We start from the raw sequence: 18,152 nt of genomic DNA, 5'->3' as shown, positions 1-18,152 counted from the left end.
TTCTAAAAAAGTTAAGCATATACCTATTATCTGTTCTAGCCACTCCATTCCCAGGTATTTACTCAAGAGAAAATGAAAAGCATATGCTCATACAAAGACCTGCACAAGAATCTTCATTGCCACTTTATACATAACATCCCCAAACTGGAGGGAACCCAAATGTTCATGAAGTTGTGCATATAAACCAAATCGAGATATATCCCTATAATAGAATACTACTTTGCAATAAAAAGGAATAAACTACTAATACGTGCAACATGGATGCATCTCAAGAGCATTATGAAAAGTAAGAAAATTTGGCCACAAAAGACTAATATAAAATTCTAGAAAAGGCAAAAGTATAGTCATAGAAAACAGATCAGTGGTCGCCAGCATCCAGGATGTGCAATGATATTAACTGAATGGGGGCATGAAGGAACTGGTTTTGGGTGACAGAAATGTTCTATATCATGATTTTGGTGGTGGTCACGTGACTATATACACTTGTCAAAATTAATCAAATTGTACATTTCAAATTGGCTAGTTTCATTTTAAGCAAATTATATCTCAGTGAAGCTGATAATTTTTAAAAATTGCTTGTTAGAATGTTTCCTCCAGGAGATGATGCTGTTAGTTCACTAGAAAAATACGAAAAAATTTCTCTTTCACTATGTACCTGAAAAGGTTGTCTTCATAGCCTCACCTGATAGGTGGTTGGTCTTCCACCTACTTACCCAGGCAAGAGGTAATATACTCGCTCCTGAATTTCATTTGACGGTCTCATTTGGTTTTCTGATTGCATTTTAAACTGTGTTCCACAAAATGAAAACAGTATCAATATTCTTTAATTACTATCCCTCCACAAATACTTTCTGGATATAGGCATAGTAGAAACTCTCTCTCTGTAAATCATTACTTAGATCCCTGAAGTCTTGACAAGGCTACTGTCCTCTCTTGAAAGAGTCCTTTAGATCCGGGGGATGGTCTGCTCTCCTGCATACCTTAGAATCTAGACATTTAGGACTCTGAGGGAAAACAGTTTTGTTAATAAACTATGTGTAACTAGAATTTCCAACCTGTGAATCTGGAAGTGGGGGCGGGGGGACCTACCTAATATTATCGTATAGCACCTCCTGGTGTTTACATCCTGAAGGTTTAAATTTTGGATGGCCAAGTCTTTATTTTTCCCTAAAACCAGAGAAATTAGAATGATTCTTTATTGTGAAAAGTTAGAATATACAGTAAATGAATTTATAAATTTACAAATTATTTACAAAAAAAAATAATAAATTGAGGGCTTCTTGGTTTGAATCTGCCACTTGTTTTTCAAAAGAAATAAAAATAATGCCTACTTACAGCATAGTCCAAACTTTAAAAAACATACCTAGAGGTACATTGGAATTATTTTTTTAAAGAGAGACTTTCATTTTAGCCATCCAGCCACCTCTAACCCTACGTAGAATGCTTTTCATTGAAAGAACTGAGCATTGCGTAGAAACTAACAAATATGGTCTTGCCATTATTACAGCCCCCAAAGAGAGATGAAGTTTCATCTTATTAAAGTCATTAAAATCATTGTGTGGCTAGGTGCCAGATTTTCAGGTGTTTTGTCATGTTTTCATTCTCTTAGCTGGTACAATGAACCACCAAAGCACAGCCTTCTCCAGCCTTGATTTTACCACAGAATGGGGTGAAAATAATCCTCGGGTCCAAAAGAGGTTAGGATGATGGATGGGACAGCTGTCCCCATGCTTAAGTAATCAGCCATTGACAATAGATGCTAACCCTGCTTGCGCCACGCAAGCTGTCTTCTGCGGCAGCTGGACCTTTTATCTCAGTCAGGTTCTGAGCAGTTATTAGGCATGGAGAACAGTCAGGACCAGTTTCACCAGGAGGAAGGTTATAATTTGTTAAGGCTAAAAAAATGATTTGCAAGGAAAAGAGCATGGCAAATTCAGCCCTGCTCACTTAATGATGAGGAGCTAAATTCAATGACTCTTTCTTCATGCCGACACACTGACCATTCCATTTTCTCTAGACTTCTGTTAAGGTAATCATCCAAAGTAGGAAATTCAAAAAACCGCACTCAGCACATTTTGCTGCATCTCAGTGACTGAAATAATTTGGAGGTAGGGGAGATTGGAGAGATGAAAGCTAAAATACCCTGAGATTATCTGTAGATATCATTTATCCATGCTAGCCCTCACCCCAACTCCAAGGGTAATCCAGAGAGTCAACTGGAGTTCATGTCTCCCATATGGATGTTGAACAGCCAGATTAAGGGAGGAGGAGAAACATTTATCATTAAGTTACATAGAAAACAACAATGTAGCTGATTTCTCACTAATGTCATCCATCTGTAACTAATGGGTAGCATGTCTTGGTATAAATGCAATGAGAAGCTTGAAATCTGAAAATTAATAAATTGGTTAGTTAAAATGGTCCTTCTACTTAAATCTTTTTTCTGTTTCTGCTGTTTGTGTATTATTAAAATACTTTTTTACTTTACTGGAGAAAATCAGTAGGTGCTTTTAAATTATTCAAACTCCTCTGGAAACCAAATTACCTAATGTAATTACATCTGGGATTTTAAAAAATTACTAATAAAAGCCATTTACAGTTCTCAGGGAATTTGACATATATGTTTACCATTTTGTAAAGAGACAGAATTGATTTTTCTTTTTGACTTTTTTTTTGTTTTTCATAAGAATTGCAGAGAAAGATGATAATATTTGTCTTAGAGATAAAATGTGCTGTTTTCAACTATGTAAATTTTATCCATGAAAATCCATTTTGTTTTGCTGTAGTTTCACCCAATTGCATAGATAATAAGGGTTCTCATGTCATCTCTGGTACAGTAAATAAGGGAAGAATTTGTTCTTACTGGAGTAAAAGAAAATCTTAGAACTGAAACAAAACAGATGTAGTCACCAAACCTAAACAGCCAAGCAGGACATGAAAGAACGTACAGCAACTACGGTGAAAGAAAGAAAAGTCAACGATAAACAATCTAATTTGCATGTTTTTAAACAACCTAATTTTCTTTGAAAAAGCCAGAATCTTATGAAGCTGCTTTTCCAATTATCCTCTGATTTTGAATAAATGGGGAGGTGTTTTGGATGGAAAAGTTAAGTGCAGCTGTTTAGATATGAAAACCTCCACAATTTCATACTTGAGCCAACCAATAAAGTACCCGTCAGTCAACCTTTTACAACTTCGGAAAAGGCCTCGAGCTAGCGTTTATGCCCGCCTAGATATGTAAAGGCTGCACTTGCCTGGGATTTGACTCTGGGGAAATTATTCTGAAAGGAGCAGGTTAGGGAGGTGTAAGCGCACAGACTTGTAACACAGCAGAAACATTTGCTTTCCTGGTGCAATGAGAGAACAGCTGCACATTTCTCACGGCTCTAATTATGATCTATGCGTACCAACAAAGCACACCAAATCTGCTTTTTATATTAGTGTTCCTACAACTGACAACAAAATCTTGTTTCAAGCAGCTCAAACAAGGCAGAAAGTAGAGCTCTCAGGATCCAGACAGCTCAGACAGAGGGGACGATGAAGATAAACTTCCCAAAACACGCCTGTTCGAAAATAATTCGTTTTTGGTATAAAGCTTCTAGGGTCTATCATAAATTGAGCCTTTTTTAAAAAAATTAACTCCTTTTCTTCTCATTGAGAATTTTTATTTCTAATTAAATAATTGAATTGATTTGCTATCCTTTTTATGTCTCATTTAAGATGGAAATTTGTTTACTTCAATCACTGCTTTCACAAAGCACTGGTATTTTATTTTTCAGCCAGTTTCTCCTCATAAATATATTTATTTCTCCATCTGTTCTGATCTTGGCCAATTAGAGAGGTTCTTTTATCTCCTTCTAGGTCATCTTTAAGAAACGATATACATGACTCGCATCACACTTCATTGAAGCTTTGTGAGAAAGTCCTGGTGGTATCATTTAAATGAATCAGTCACAGAAGTCAGGCACAGACACTGGTCCTCAGGCCAATGCCGGCCCATGACAAAACTGACACTGCTCTTTTGCAAAAAAAAAAAAACAAAAAAAAAAACCCAAGGGTGAAAAGCACAGTTTTTCATAATGAGTAATTTATTTAATTTGGGGAAATATCCTTGATTCTGAGCATGTCTTTCAACTTTTTTGTGGTTAAAATTCTTTTTCTTTTTTGAAGTGAAGGTGATTGTATATGGTAATTATTTTTTTAAGGGCTCTACTTGGTACAATAGAAATGCTATACAAATTTCCATATTCTGTGAACTTTTGTTGGTATATGTAATTTTTAATGAAAGCATTTTGTTTTTGAGGAAGATAGGCCCTGAGCTAACATCTGTTGCCAATCTTCCTCCTTTTTTCCTTTTTTTCTCTCTAAAGCCCCAGTAGTTAGTTGAATGTCACAGTTGTACATCCTTCTAGTTGCTCTATGTGGTACGCCATCTCAGCATGGCTTGATGAAACATGCATAAGTCCATGCTGGGGATCTGAACCAGCGAACCTGGGGCAGCAGAGGCGGAGCACACCAGCTTAACCTCTATGCCATCGGGCAAGCCCCAGGATACCTAATTTTTAAAATCTGAATTAATCTAAAACAAGTAGTCTCATGACTCTCTGGGATGTCAGTAACAAAGTAACAACTAATGAGTGGTGTCAGCTTCTGCTGTGGCCAAGTAGGGAAGCTTCCACATTAGCCTTCAGATAGGAGTTGCTTGAATTGACAACACTCAACTCTGTGTTGTATGCTAACTAGTTTTCCAATCTTAAAACTTTGTTCAAGCATCTCCAAATAATCACCCATTATTTTTGTCTCCAAAATCTTTTTTTTACTATTAGTTTCCTCATCAAACTTCTGTAAAAAAAATAACATGAGCCAGCCCTGATGGTCTAGTGGTTAAAGTTCGGTGCGCTCCACTTCGGCAGCCTGGGTTCACTTCCCGGTCGTGGAACCACACCACCCACCAGTCAGTTGCCATGCTGTGGTGGCAGCTCACGTAGAAGAACTACAACGACTTACAACTGGGATATACAACCATGCACTGGGGCTTGGGGGAGGGAAAATAAAAAAGAGGAAGATTGGCAACAGATGTTCGCTCAGGGTGAATCTTTCCCTGCAATAAGTAAATAAATAAATAAAAACAGATATTGCAAAGGTAAGTTTCATCTCGGGTACTCCCAGACTAATATCCACCAGTGGAGTTAGAAGAAATGAGTTCAGTTGGGCCAGATGAACTTGGTTCAGGCAGAGAGGCCTCAATGTCCTTCACTGGTCCCCATCCCAGTCCTTCCACTTATTACTGGGTGACATCTGGCATCTCATCACGTTCCTGCACCTCGGATTCCTCTTCCTTTAAATGTAGGCTATAAGAGTAATCCTGACCCTCCTAAGAGCATGTGAACTGAGGTTTACCTTATAAAATTGCAGTGATTGTTTTAATAGTATTTTAAGTCTAAGTTTTAGGTCAATGTGTGCCATTTAAATGCTAAAAAGGAAAATAACTCTTAGGGATGACTTTCCACAGGTGGAAGCCAGCTTAGCATGTTGATGATTATAGGTAGCAGGATCATGAGGGAATATGGAAACTATTGAATGGTGACAATTAACATAGGCTTCTCCATAATCTATCCTTTAAGCTGATATAATTGATGTACTTATATGTAAATCCACTCTGTATCTGTGAAGCCAAAAACACAACAGGAAAAACTTACGTCACCACTATTTTATTACATCTGTGGACATTTCTCTTTGTTTGCTTTTGCCTCAAGAGATAGCATTTTAGCTTTTGGATCCAAGTGTTACACATTCACTAGCTGGATTTCCTATGTTCTGCAGTTCTCTGAGTAACCTCCATTAATCTAGATTCCTCAAGGGGCTCTAAGGGCATTAGATTCTTTAAATTGGAGAGTTGTTCTTTTATTAACCTCGCAGAGAACACACATTGACTTTCTATCCACAGATTGGAGAAAGATGTTGATTTAAAACAGGTGTATATGTAGGCTGTTTGGGTTTCTTGAATACTTTGGTGTGGTTATCAGTTTATCCCTAAAGAGCAGCATCTAGATTTCTTTCTTTCTCAAAACTGCCTACTTAAGAGCCATAGCCTCATTCTGCATTACTAGGAAAGAGTACATAACACAGTGTTAGGAAACATACAGCCGTGGATACAGTAACGTAAATAAACCTAACAGTATCTGTGATGAAATGTCCGTTTTTAAAGTACTTGAATACAAACTGGCTAAAAATAGGATTTTTTAAAAAGTTTTGATTCTTTACATATATTCTGTATGATCATTCTAAACATTAAATAAGAATGCCAAAATATTCTAAAACAGGTTGCAAGAAGAGCTAAGGTCTTAATCAGTAGATGGCCAAGAGATGTTTCACAAAGGTTTTTGCCGCTTCCCCTCCCCCTCCCAAAATCTAAGTGAAAATCATATCCTGCTATGCAAATGCAACTTCAAAACGAGTATCTAAGCAACTCTGTTCCATATTCCACAGCCATATTCCGCAGCCATATTCCCTCTCCTAAGCCTCCTCTAAGGTAAACATCACTGTTTTTAGTAGGACCTCATTTTAATTGAAAATACAAAACCAACTCATCTTCTCTCTCAAAGTAAATGAGAACCAGCCTAGTAAATTGAGAAAAGGATTAGCCTACCATATGGAAGTTTCCTTCCAGGTCTTGCTGGGCCCTTAACAAGTTTGGGAAAATCCTTCCACCTCTTTGGGTACCAGCTGTATCCTCATTTTAAGATAGGGCAATTCTAACAGGTAGGTAGACTCTGAGTCCATATCCGTCTATGTTTAACCTCAGTCAATGGTAAATTGTGAAAATACTAGCTGAACTTTGTGAATTACTATATGGAGTAGTACCCAGGAAGACTAATAATTTCAGTGAATATTACTCACTGATATCATTCAACCCCCTTGCTAACAAAATATAAAAATGTATGGAATTGTGACTCTTAAAAATATTTCCTAATGTAAATCCTAACCTCTTGATAGGGATATCTTTACCCATTTCAGAAATATGGTTTCCTATAAAGTCTCAGGGAAGAGATTCCATTTCCTCCACTGACTAAACATTTTTGTACATTTAGACTGAAATTCTCCATAATTCACTATTTCTGCATCCTTCTCTTTGAGAATATCATTTCTCTTTATTGATACTCTTTTCCTCATTTATAAGGATAATGTGTGGTTTGGCTGCTATTCCTGTTTTTTTTTCTAACTAGCTATGTGCTCCTTAGCAAACCACTTAACCTCTCTAAACTACATGTTTCTCTCGCTATAAAGTTAGGGCTTTGGATTATATAATTTTAAAATCACTTTTAACTTTTTCATTGTAAAATAAAATGAGTAGAGAAAAATCTACATTAAAAACTGTGTAGGGCTGGCCCCGTGGTTTAGCGGTTAAGTGCACGTGCTCCGCTGCTGGCAGCTGGGGTTCAGATCCCGGGCACGCACCGACACACCGCTTCTCTGGCCATGCTGAGGCCGTGTCCCACATACAGCAACTAGAAGGATGTGCAGCTATGACATACAACTATCTACTGGGGCTTTGGGGGAATAAATAAATAAATAAAATTATTAAAAATAATAATAATAAAAAAATAAAAAATAAATAAAAACTGTGTAGCTTGATGAATTATTACAAGATTACTACCCCTGTAACCACCATCTAAGTCAAGAAATAGAAGTTTTACAGCCACTCATGTAGCTCTCCATATGTCCTGTTGCGGGCACAACCCTCTCCTTCTCCTCAAATTTCACCAATAATTTGATCTTTGTAGTACTCATCTGTATATCTTTATAGCTTTATAATCCAAGTGTGCATCCACACACATCATACTTTTATCTTCCCTATCTTCCCTTGTATCAGTTATCTACTGCCATAATAATGCTGCATAACAAACAACCACAGAGCTAACTACCGTGGCGTACAACAGTAAGTGCTAATAGTGTCTGGAGTGGTCAGGTATGTGGCTCTGATATCTTTTCTGAGCTTGCTCATATATCTGCATTTGCTGGCTTCCAGCTGACTTATGTCAGCCTCAGCTTGGATGATTTTGATGACCTGGCTTTGTTCCACATGTTTCTCTTCTCCCAAAAGGCTAGAGTACAGGAAAAAAAATACAAAATGAAATATATAAGACACCCTGAGGCCTAAACTCATATTGGCACACTATCACTTCTGCCTAATCCTAGGACAAAGCAAGTCTCATGGCCAAGCATAGAGCTAGAATGGAAGAACACTGCAAAGTAACATGGCCAAGAGTGTGAACATAGGGAGCAGCGAAGAACTGGGGCCCTATTGGCAATCTACCATAGCCCATATTCATGACCACAGTTACTCATACCCTCCAACATGCTGAAATATACTCACTCCTCACAAGACGCCCCAAACATCCCCTCCTATCATAACTTCAGGCTTGAAACTCAACATCTTTTGATATATATCAGGACCTGATGCAGATTGTGTTCCCTGCAAGTCAGATTCTGAGAAGGAAATTCACACACAGCATGATTATTAGGGAGTGTTCTTAGGATCCACACTTGTAGAAAGGAATGGAAAAAAGAAGGATTGGGCAAAGGGAGAAGTTGAGCTGTGATTCAGTTCCAAGGAAAGCCCCAGCTAACCCTAAAAGAAACTTTGCATTTTGGGGTGGCCTTTCCTATTGTCCCAAGTTGGGGCAAAGGGGCTAGAACTCTATAACCCCACATTAATCAGAGTGGGCCCTATAAGGATGCATAACCTTGGGTAATGAAGTTTTCTTCAGCCAATGGAAATGCCCACAGATGGATGACAACTGAGAGCTCTCTTCCACCTGCACTCCCAGCAGCTGAGAGAATAAGCACTTCATTGTTGAAGAATATCTGTTAAGAATATCACAGTATCCTCCAAAGACAGAGATGTGCCTCATCTTGATCTAGAGGCCTATGAACTAAAAATACAAGTTATCACATAGTAGTGAGATAAAGACAAAATAGCCACAATAAACACTGCCGTTCACAGAGGGGAAGGATAGGAGACACGTTGTCCTCACTGGTCCATAGCAATTCTATATTCCTGCTGGACCAAAGAAGCCACATCCCTCTATTCTTAGGATGGGTTTTGTTTTCTGAGAGTGACTCAATTCTTTTCCACAGCCCTTGGCTCGACGTTCTTGGGATCCTTCCTTTTCCATCACCCTCTTTGGCCATTTGCGAAGAGGACATGAGAAAATATACTCTTTGAGCAACTTGCTCAGCCAATTTGCTGCCTGTAGGAAATTGAGGATCCATAGGTCTTTCAACATTTTGAACAGTCCCCACTGGTAGCAGTTTTACCAGTATAGCAACATAACTTTCTGGGTCTTCTATGATCTTAAATCCATTCTATGTCATTTGCCAAAAGCTCTAAACTCACAATTATAAGACACACTCCTCTCTCTCTCCATACCACCACCCCACCATTTAACTACTGCTACATTTGCCATGTCAGACTACAGTGGGAAAATGTTCTTGTGATTTCTAGAATCCAGAATTTTGGGAAGTTCAGGGAAATGGTAGCTACCTAGGTCCCTGTCTCCAACTAAGAAACAACACAGAGCAATAAGAAGAAAAACAAAACTACACAAAAATTATACCCTCAGCATAACCTGAACATACAAAATGCCCAAACTTCATTATAACTATAAGGAAAAAAAAAATAAACACCAAATCCCCATGTACAATCTCTCATGGTCTTACCCTGCTGGCCAGTTTTGTTGCAAGCAGAGGCAGGCCTAGAAAAACTTCAAAAATTAAAAAGCAAAGAAGATATATCATGTAGAGAGAGAAATAGAGCAAAAAATATATAATACACATAATTATAAACTATTACGATAAAGCTGAATACAAAAATCACAGTCGTATCAATGACTATAAATGGGCTAAATGCATCTATTAAAAGGAGGAGATTTTTCAATTTGGTTCATACAGAAAGACACAACTATATGGTATATGTAAGAGATACCCATAAAAAAAGAAGAATCAGCAAGTTTAAAATTAAGGGATGAACAAAAAAGGCCAATGAAAACAATAAAAAATTTGAAGTGATCTGATATCAGCCAAACTAGAATTCAAGTCTAAAAGCATTAAATGTGACAAAAAATTCTAAATGTCACAATTAACGTAGAAGATGTAATATTAATGAATATTTCTACACAAAATAACACAGCAAACACCTTCAAGAGGCACAACCTGTCACAGATGCAAGGAAATATAGATCAAAACACACTAACTAGATTTTTAACACATCTCTTTCAGTATAAGACAGATGAAATGAATAAAAAATTACTAAAAAGTTATAAGATCTAGACAGCATAATCAAAAAGGCAAATTTTGTGGATGTATATCAAACTTTACAGCTTGATAGTAGATGATATACCTTCTTCTCAAGTGCAACAGAACATTTACAAAACTTGATCAAATATTGTCACAAGGAAAATACCAATGCTTTGTAAAGGAGAAATACTACAACAAATAATGATCAGAATGCAATAAAAACTAGAAATTGTTAACAGGATCAAAAATCAAAAAGGCCATTCCAATTGCAAATTAAAAAAAAAAAACTTCTGCTGAAAAATATTAGAAAAACCTCACTTTATTGAGGTATAATTGACATTCAAAAAGCAGTACATATCTAATGTGTACAACTTGGTGAGTTTGGAGATAAGTATACACCCGTGGAACCATCACCACAATCAATACCATGAACATATCCATCACCTCCAAAAGTTTTATTTCACTATATTTATTTATTTGCTTACTAATTTTGTGATAAAAACACTTAACACAAGATCTACCCTTTTAGCAAAATTTTAAATATACAATACAGTATTGGTAACTGTAGGCACTCTGCTGTATAGTAGATCTTTAGGACATACTCATTATGCATAAGTGATACTTCATACCCTTTGACCAACATCTCGCATTTCCCACTCCTCCACAACCTCTGGTAACCACCATTTGTTCTCTGCTTCTATGAGTTTGATTAAGTTAAGATTCCTGATACAAGTGGGATCATGTAGTATTTGTTCTTCTGCGTCTGGCATATTTCACTTAGCATAATGTCCTCTAGGTTTATTCATGTTGTTCCCAATGGCAGGATTTCCTTCTTTTTTGAGACTGAATAATATTCCATTGTATGTAAATACCATATTTTCTTTATCCAGTCACCCACTGATGGACATTTAGGTTGTTTCCATGTTTTGGCTATTGTGAATAATGCCGCAATAAATATGGCCATTTAGATATCTTTTCAAGATTCTGATGTCAATTCCTTTGGATATATACCCATAAAGTGGGGTGCTGGATCATATGATAGTTCTATTTTTAAATTTTTGAGACCTCATACTGTTTTCCACAGTGGCTGCAACAATCTAGATTCCCATGAACAGTGTACACGGGTTTCCTTTTCTCCACATCCTCATCAACACTTGTTTTTTGTTTTTTTGATAATAGCCACCCTAACTGGTGTGAGGTGATATCTCATTGTGGTTTTGATTTGCATTTCCTTGATGATTAGAGATGTTGAGCAATAAACGGTATTTGGAAAACTAGATATCCACAAGCAAAAGAATGACATTGGACCCTAATTTATACCCATACACAATAATCAACTCAAAACTTTATTCATAATTGCCAAAAACTGAAAGCAACCAAGATGTCCTTCAACACGTAAATGGATAAATAAACCGTAGTGAATCCATACAATGGAATACTATTTAGGGATAAAAAGAAAAGAGCTATAAAGCCACACAAACACATGGATGAACCTTTAATGCATATGGCTAAGTGCAAGAAGACGGTCTGAAAAGGCTACATACGTATGACCTATTTATATGACATTACAGAAAAATTAAAACTGTGTAGACGGTAAACAAATCAGTCATGGATAGGAGGTTAGGGGAGAAGGAAGGTTAAATAGGTGAAGCACAGAGCATTTTTAGGGCAGTGACACTATTCTGTATGGCACTGTAAATGTAGGTATGCGACACTATGCCTTTGTTTGAAACCCATAGAACTTTACAGCACAAAGAGTGAACTTGAATATATGCAAATTTTAAGAAATCATTTAGGAGTTCAGGGGATCCCAGTATGGAATGTACAATACAACAAAACACTCTAACTGTATTACAAATGTCTGGAACAACCTCACTGAAGGGAGACATAGAGGTGCTGACTTAAGTAATTTTGGAAATGAATGGAGTCCATAAGAATGTACGTAAACTCTGTACTCTAGTTAATGAAATTATTTCACCTGGGAGTACAGGTTAGTGATTCTGAAACAACTACACATATGTACTAGAACTGAACAACTAAGTAAGTGGATGGCAAATGGTAGGAGCCAGTTTTCTCACTGCTAAGTTAGGAGGTTATAAGCAAACAAGAGAAAAAGGCTAGAATAATCCACGTAGTGATAGACTAGAGTTTGAGTCATCAGTATGAACTTGTGTTTTACCTTAATTTAGACTCAGATAGTTACATGTAGAAATATTTGTAGACATGTCTATATAGAAAGTTAGTATACGCACATACTTCCTTGCTGTCAGCTAAGAAGGCCTAGAAGCAAAGGAGCAGCGAACATACCCAATGCCTGGATCTTGGTTTCTAATACCATTCTCCAAGAAAAGGAACCAGGGCTTCTTGGAAAAATGTCTGGTTCTAGGGCTGGTACAGGAAATATACAGGACGAGCCTGGAGTATCTTGTGGCACCAGAAATTAAGGAAGTACTAAAACAAACAAACAAACACCCACATACAAGATGGAGATATGTTAAGAGACATAAGAACGAGTGAAAGGGCTCCAATGGCTAGATCTGGAACAATTTGAGCAACAAATAAATAAAGTAGTGTTAAATTATAATCCAAAGTATATCTATAAGTCCATACTGATGTAAATAAATGATTAAATAAATAAATAGGGAAGAAGAGACAAATATTTCATGCAGAAGAATTCCAAATAATTTATATGGACATTCTGCCCTGAAGCAGGGAGAGCATGACTCCCCACTCCTCAAGTGTTGGCTTTCCATAGTGACTCTTTCCAAAGAGTATAGTATGAAAAGGGAGGGGAGTAACAGTGGAGAAACCTGACCAACACTATCTCAGCTGGGTGATCAAAGTCAACATCAATAGTGATGTCATGTTGATAGTAGGGACCCTTGGTATGTGGTCTTCCTCTCAAATCTCATAATCCCAATCTAATCATGAGAAAAACATTAGACAAATACCAATGGAGGGACATTCCACAAAACACCTGACCAGTACTCCTCAAAACTATCAAGCTTATCAAAAACAAGGAAAGCGTGAGAAACTGCCATCGCCACGAGAAGCCGAAGAAGACCTAACAACAACGTGTCATGTAGTGCCCTGGATGGAATCCTGGAACAGAATAAGGACGTTAGGTAAAACCTAAGGAAGTCTAAGTAAATTACGGACTTTAGTTAAGAATAATGTATAAGTATTGGTTCATTATTCATAATAAATGTGTACTAATGTAAGATGTTTCTTAATAGAGGAAGCTGAGTGAGTGTGAACCTAGTGTCAGAGAGTGGAGCGGGTAACCCCTCCTACGGTGGAAGGGCACTGTCAAGTTTGGTGACAAAAGGCATGAATACAAAGAAGATGAGGAATTATAATCTCTTTTCAATATGATATGTGCCTTAATTTACAGGTTCCCCTCCCATCTCTTTTATTTTGTCTTTAAAATGTATTTGATGAAGGTTGTTTTTCTCTAAAGATTCGCACGGTCTGGATTTTGCCGATTGAATCCTTGTGGAGTAGTTCAACATATCTCCGGGCTGTTGGATTACCTGTAAGTGAGATGCTGGGTCCAGATGCTTGATCAGATATAGGTTCTTGCTTTTGATATGACTCTACATAGTGGTGCATTCTTTCAGCAGAAGGCACTTAGTGTCTAGTTATCTCTCTTTTGGAGATGTTAGCAGCCATTGATGCTCAATACCTAGATCTTAAGGGGTTGCACAGTGGTGGCATTCTTTGTTTTATTTTAATGTTAAAACTTTCTAAAATCAGCTTTATTGAAGTATAATTCACATACGATAAAAGTCATCAATTTTAAATTGTAGGGGAAAAAAGTCTGCAAAAATAAAAATCCATAGTTGTGATAGAGCCTTGGATTCCTGTTCTTCTATACACAAATGAAAGCACTGTATATACTTTAGTTCTTTCCCATTTACAAAGAACAAAATAATAACCACGAGTTTTCAAGGAATTAACAAAACTGGGAGAAAATGTATTCCTTTTTCTGTTCATTGACATCACTGGTAATCCTCACATAAGTGAGAGTGACCTTAATCTTCACACTGAAATATATATTTCTAGATCTCTTTGACATGTATGCTCATCATAGTTTGCAAAACCTTTTTACACTTATTCTCTCATTTGGTGCAAATAATCACATCATAAGAAGGCAGAGTAGAAATTATTAATGCAATGAGCTATACTGAATTTGGACACAAGGGAGTCGGGGAAGGGAGGAGAAAATAGGAAATATCCATGGAAATGAAATAAACATGCATGTGTATGACAGAGAGAAGATGAGGGAGACATGCTGGCAAAGCTGATAATCTCAGATAGACGTTATCATTATCAGTTTGAAAAAAGTTCAGTTTTTTAAGCCTTCAAAAGAGTCACATAGCCAAGGCCAATAAAAATATGTGGAAGCCTAATCGCAAACAACAACAAACTCTCTCCATGAAAATCAGATGGAGAAATAGGAAAAGAAAATGAGCTAAATTTATTTTCCTGAGTCAGACTTCTACATTTTTTTCAAAGATTTATCTGCATTGGCAGCGACTAGAAAGAGCACTGCTCTTGAGGAATAAGGCTTTAAGTCTCAGTTCCACCACATACCTGTGTGACCTTTGGTGATTACAAACCTCTTTGCTCCAGTTACCTCATTTGAATAATGAGAAAATCACGTCTATTTCCTAGGACCGTAGAAGAGACAAAATGAAATGGTACGTAGAATGTTCTGGGCCAAATATTTCTAATGAAATCTTGGCACCTACAGCACTGTGTGAGGTCACCAGGGCCTGATCTTTAAGGCCCTTGGGACCACTTTCTCTCAATAGTTCAGAAACCGCTCCTGAGCAGAGAAAAAACTTACAGCCGTGTTCAATTTCAATAACTTCTTCAGCAAAGACAAATTGGCAAATAGGTTGTGCAACCAGTCTATTGTTACAAAAATTGACATTGGATACGACTCAGAAAAACTTATCCAAATTAAAAGAGAAAGAAATCATTTTTTTTTGTTTTGCTGAGGAAGATTCGCCCTGAGCTAACATCCGTTGCCAATCTTCCTCTATTTTGTATGTGAGCCGCCACCACAGCATGGCCACTGACAGACCAGTGGTGTAGGTCCACGCCTGGGAACTGAACCCTGGCCGCTCAAGGAGAGCGCACCGAACTTAACCACTAGGCCACCAGGGCTGGCCCAGAAAAAACTTCTTTATCATTAAAAAGAGTGGCTCCTCCTCCTTTCTGCCAATATTTCTCTTAGTTTGTGCTCCAAATAGGACTCTAATGATAGTTTTGATATAAAGTTTATAAATGCCTTTGATTATCAAATGTTATTCATACAAGCTACACAGCAGGAATTCTTATTATTATATTTATATTTTTATATAATTATATATTTTCTATCAATAAATATCAACAGCAATAAATCATTAATTTTTACTTCAGGGACTCGAAACCCCTCCTCTCAAAAATATAATGTTAAGCAGGAAAAGCAAGACAAACACCAATCGCCTCTGAAGAGGAACAGGAATTTGATTAGGGAGAGGCTTCAAATGTATCTGTAGTATATTGTTTCTCAATAAATATCTGAATCACAGATGTTAAAATATTCGGATTCGATAAATCTAGGTATTAGGAATAAAGATGTTTATTACGTTACTATGCTTTGTTGTATCATGTAATAGTGTTTTAAATTATTATAATTACAACAATGTATGCACATGGAATAAAACTCTTTAAAGATTAATAAGGTGTACAATATGAAAATTTAGAGCTTCCTAATCTATCTCTACCATCCCGGGCCCACTTATTGAAAGTTATCACTTTCGATCAAATACGTTTTAGTTCTTTTATAGTTACCTCAATAAATCTCAAACATATACCACTAGTTCTAATTTTATTAATTTTAAGCAAAATCTATTAACATCCTTCTACAAAAGACAAAAAAAATTAGCTCCCTGAAACTACCTTTTCTCATCCCCCATCTCCCCTCAAATTTGTTAGTCATCACTCAGTTACTCCTTGAAACTTAAGTGACATTACTTTTGCAAGATATTCATCAATTTCATGGCCCAATATCCCTACACCTCACCATTGTTCTTGGCATTTTAAATGTTTTTGTACTTTTTTTACAATAAAAATATAATTTGGGGAGGGAAGGAAAGTCAGTGAACTGGAAGCTAACAGTCATCTTTTTATTATTCTTTTTTTTAAGTTGTGGTAAAATGCACTTAAAATTTACCACCTTACCCATTTTTCAGTGTATAGTTCAGTGGTATGAACTAGCACATTCACATTGTTGTGCACCCATCACCACCATCCATCTCCAGAACTCTTTTGGTCTTGTAAAACTGAAACTCTGTAACCGTTAAACAACAACGTCCTTTTTGCCTCCCCACCCCCACAGTCCCTGGCCACCACCATTCTACTCTCTGTATCTACGAATTTGACTATTCGAGGTATCTTATCAGAATCATACAGTGTCTGTCTTTTTGTGACTGGCTTATTTCACTTACCATAATGTCCTCAAAGTTCATCCATGGTGTAGCATGTGTCAGAATTTCCTTCATTTCTAAAGCCAAATAACATGTACAATGGTACATACATACTACATTTTGTTTATCCGTTCATCTGTCAGTGGACACGGTGAATAATGCTTTGGCTACTGTGAATAATGCTGCTATGAAAATGGGTGTACAAATATCTCTTCAAGACCCTACCTTCAATTATTTTGGATATATGCCCAGAAATGAAATTGTTGGATCATACAGTAATTGTATTTTTCATTTCCATAGGAGCTGCACTATTTTACACTGCCACCAACAGTGCACAAGGGATCTGATTTCTCCATGTCCTCACTAACACTTGTTATTTTCTGTTTTTTTGACAGTAGCCACGTTAATGGGTGTGAGGTGGTATCTCATTGTGGTCCTGATTTGCATTTCCCTAATGGTTAGTCATCTTGAGCATCTTTTCATGTGCTTATCGGCCATTTGTACATCTTCTTTGGAGAAACATCTATTCAAGTCCTTTGGCTATTTTTTAATCTGGTTAGTTTTTTGTTTTTTGAGTTGTAGGGCTTCTTTAATATTAACTCCTTATCAGATGTATGATTTGTAGATATTTTCTCCCATTCTACAGATTGCCTTTTCACTCTGTTGATTGTTTCCTTTGATGGACAGAATTTTTAACTTTGATGTAGTTCAATTTATCTATTTTTTTCTTTAGTTGCCTATGCCATTGGTATCAAATCCAATAAATCATTGCCAAATCCAATGTCACGAAGCTATTCCTCTGTTTTCTTCTAAGAGTTTTGTCATTTTAGTTCTTACATTTAGATCTTTGATCCTTTTTGAATTAATTTTTGTATACAGTGTAAGAGTCCAATTTCATTCTTTTGCATATGTATATCCAGTTTTACCCAATACCTTTTGTTTAAAAGACTGTCTTTTCCTCATCGAATGGTCTTGGCATCTTTGTCAAAATCATTTGATTTCCGTATATGTGAGAGGTTATGTCTGGGCTTTGTATTCTGTTTCATTGGTCTGCCTGTCTATCTTTATGCCAGTTCTGCACTATTTGGTTACTGTAGCTTTGTAATAAGTTTTAAAATCAAGAAGTATGAGACCTCATACTTTGTTCTTCCTTTCAAGATTATTTTGGCCATTCAGAGTAGCATAAGAATCCACATGAATTTTAGGATGGGTTTTTCTATTTCTGCAAAAACACTACTGAGTCTTTGATATGGATTACATTGAATCTATAGATTGCTTTGGGTAGTATCAACATCATAACAGTATTAAGTCATTCAATCCATGAACATGGATGTCTTTCCATTTATTTGTGTCTTCTTTAATTCCTTTTCTCAG

The sequence above is a fragment of the Ceratotherium simum genome, chromosome 28 (genome assembly GCF_057802395.1).
Source record: "Ceratotherium simum simum isolate JZ-2026a chromosome 28, ASM5780239v1, whole genome shotgun sequence".
Classification (NCBI taxonomy): Eukaryota; Metazoa; Chordata; class Mammalia; order Perissodactyla; family Rhinocerotidae; genus Ceratotherium; species Ceratotherium simum.
The sequence above is the reverse complement of the archived record's forward strand: the minus strand, read 5'-3'. Positions refer to the sequence as shown.